Here is a 3,093-nt window from a genome sequence, read left to right as displayed (position 1 = left end):
CGAAGCCTCTTCGCCAGGCTCACCGCAGCTGACTCCCGAAGCCTCTTCGCCAGGCTCACCGCAGCTGACTCCCGAAGCCTCTTCGCCAGGCTCACCGCAGCTGACTCCCGAAGCCTCTTCGCCAGGCTCACCGCAGCTGACTCCCGAAGCCTCTTCGCCAGGCTCACCGCAGCTGACTCCCGAAGCCTCTTCGCCAGGCTCACCGCAGCTGACTCCCGAAGCCTCTTCGCCAGGCTCACCGCAGCTGACTCCCGAAGCCTCTTCGCCAGGCTCACCGCAGCTGACTCCCGAAGCCTCTTCGCCAGGCTCACCGCAGCTGACTCCCGAAGCCTCTTCGCCAGGCTCACCGCAGTTGATTTCTGTTCCCGAGTTGGTGTCCTCCGACGGCACTCCTGTTCCCGAGTTGGTGTCCTCCGACGGCACTCCTGTTCCAGAGTTGGTGTCCTCCGACGGCACTCCTGTTCCAGAGTTGGTTTCCTCCGACGGCACTCCTGTTCCCGAGTTGGTTTCCTCCGACGGCACTCCTGTTCCAGAGTTGGTGTCCTCCGACGGCACTCCTGTTCCAGAGTTGGTGTCCTCCGACGGCACTCCTGTTCCAGAGTTGGTGTCCTCCGACGGCACTCCTGTTCCAGAGTTGGCGTCCTCCGACGGCACTCCTGTTCCTGAGTTGGCGCCCCCTGATGGCGCTCCTGTTCCAGAGTTGGTGTCCTTTGATGGTGCTTCTGTTCCCGAGTCGGTGCCCCCTGATGGCACTCCTGTCTCCAAAGGCGCTCCTGTCAAGTCAGCACCCCCAGAGGGTGCTCCTGGTTCTTTATCAGCACCCACCGACGGCGCTTCTGAACTTTTGTCATGCCTGCCTGAGGACATTTTTAATGACTTCAAATTTACCCCGCAGGGCCCAGGACCTCCTTGTTTTTGTTTTTTAAGGCACTCCAGGTGTAGTGCCTTTGGGAGGGGCATCTGTCACACTGCTAGCCTCGGTGTGCTCATATGTGCCACGCCCCTCTTCTCAGTGAGCACACTCACTCCTTCCATGCCTCACTCCTGATTGGTCCCCCTGAGCAATCAGCCCCAGCTGATCCTAATCAGGGACCATTTATAAGGAGAGCTGAGGAACAGGCTGGCAGGGGTTATTTTGGTTTATGGTGGTTATTTTTGACTTGTTTGTGTTGGACTTCCTCAGGTGATTACTTTGGTTTCTTTGGACTCTGGTTTGCTCTGTTTCTTGCATTTGTTTGTAGTCAGTTCCTAGTTTGTGTTCCTTGCCTGTGTTTAGCCAGTGTTCCTTGCCTGTGTTTAGCCAGTGTTCCTTGCCTGTGTTTAGCCAGTGTTCCTAGCCTGTGTTTAGCCAGTGTTCCTAGCCTGTGTTTAGCCAGTGTTCCTAGCCTGTGTTTAGCCAGTGTTCCTAGCCTGTGTTTAGCCAGTGTTCCTTGCCCGTGTTTAGCCAGTGTTCCTAGCCCGTGTTTAGCCAGTGTTCCTAGCCCGTGTTTAGCCAGTGTTCCTAGCCCGTGTTTAGCCAGTGTTCCTAGCCCGTGTTTAGCCAGTGTTCCTAGCCCGTGTTTAGCCAGTGTTCCTAGCCCGTGTTTAGCCAGTGTTCCTAGCCCGTGTTTAGCCAGTGTTCCTAGCCCGTGTTTAGCCAGTGTTCCTAGCCCGTGTTTAGCCAGTGTTCCTAGCCCGTGTTTAGCCAGTGTTCCTAGCCCGTGTTTAGCCAGTGTTCCTAGCCCGTGTTTAGCCAGTGTTCCTAGCCCGTGTTTAGCCAGTGTTCCTAGCCCGTGTTTAGCCAGTGTTCCTAGCCCGTGTTTAGCCAGTGTTCCTAGCCCGTGTTTAGCCCGTGTTCCTAGCCCGTGTTTAGCCCGTGTTCCTAGCCCGTGTTTAGCCCGTGTTCCTAGCCCGTGTTCCTAGCCCGTGTTCCTAGCTTATGTTTAGCCTATGTTCCTAACCCGTGTTTAGTCTGTATCCCTAGTTTATATTCCCAGTCCGTGTTCCCAGTCTGTGTTCCCAGTCCGTGTACCTAGTTCATGTTCCATACTCTTGTCATTCCCTTGTTTAAGTCTTTAATAAATATCTTGTCATACATCTCTGCGTGTATGTCCGCCCCCTTTGTCTTGTCTTTGTCTAGTCCTTAGCCCCACCGTGACTATTATTTATTATTATTATTATTATTGTTATTATTATTAATATTATTATTATTATCTTTATTATTATTATTATTATTATTGTTATTATCTTTATTATTATTGTTATTACTTTTACTATTATTATTATTATCTTTATTATTATTGTTAGTGTTATTGTTATTATTATTGTTGTTATTATTACTATTAAGATTATTGTTATGATTATTAGTAGTAGTAGTTTTGTTATTATCTTTATTATTATTATTGTTATTATTGCTATTATTATTATTATTTACTATTATTTATTATTATTATTATTTTTATCTTTACTATTATTATTATTTACTATTATTTATTATTGTTATTATCTTTATTAATATTATTACTATTATTATGATTTTGTTGTTGTTGTTGTTGTTGTTGTTGTTGTTGTTATTATTATTATTATTTCTTTTTAATACTAACACCCTCTTCAAATAAACATAATGCAAATATCGTCTTTATTAATTTATTTATTAGGATTTCAACGTCGTTATTATCATCTTTATAACGTCAATAAAGCAAGCCGGCGATTGCGCGTGACCGGCTCGTTGTGCGCGCTCCGGTTACGCCTCTCTCTCGCCCTGTCTCTCTCTCTCTCTCTCTCTCGCTCTCGCTCTCGCTCTCGCTCTCGCTCTCTCTCTCTCGCCCTGTCTCTCTCTCTCGCCCTGTCTCTCTCTCTCTCTCTCTCTCTCTCTCTCTCTCTCTCTCGCCCTGTCTCTCTCTCTCTCTCTCTCTCTCTCTCTCGCCCTGTCTCTCTCCCTCTCTCTCTCTCTCTCTCTCTCTCTCTCTCGCGCGCCCTGTCTCTCTCCCTCTCTCTCTCTCTCTCCCGTTCTCGTTGCATTTTTTCTACCGTGTGACGACCGGTGATGATGTAAAAGAAAAGCTGAGGTGTGTGTGCGCGTGTGTGTGGTGGAAAAGTCAGACAGACCAGTGA

The sequence above is a fragment of the Trichomycterus rosablanca genome, chromosome 26, assembly GCF_030014385.1.
Source record: "Trichomycterus rosablanca isolate fTriRos1 chromosome 26, fTriRos1.hap1, whole genome shotgun sequence".
Lineage (NCBI taxonomy): Eukaryota > Metazoa > Chordata > Actinopteri > Siluriformes > Trichomycteridae > Trichomycterus > Trichomycterus rosablanca.
The sequence above is the reverse complement of the archived record's forward strand: the minus strand, read 5'-3'. Positions refer to the sequence as shown.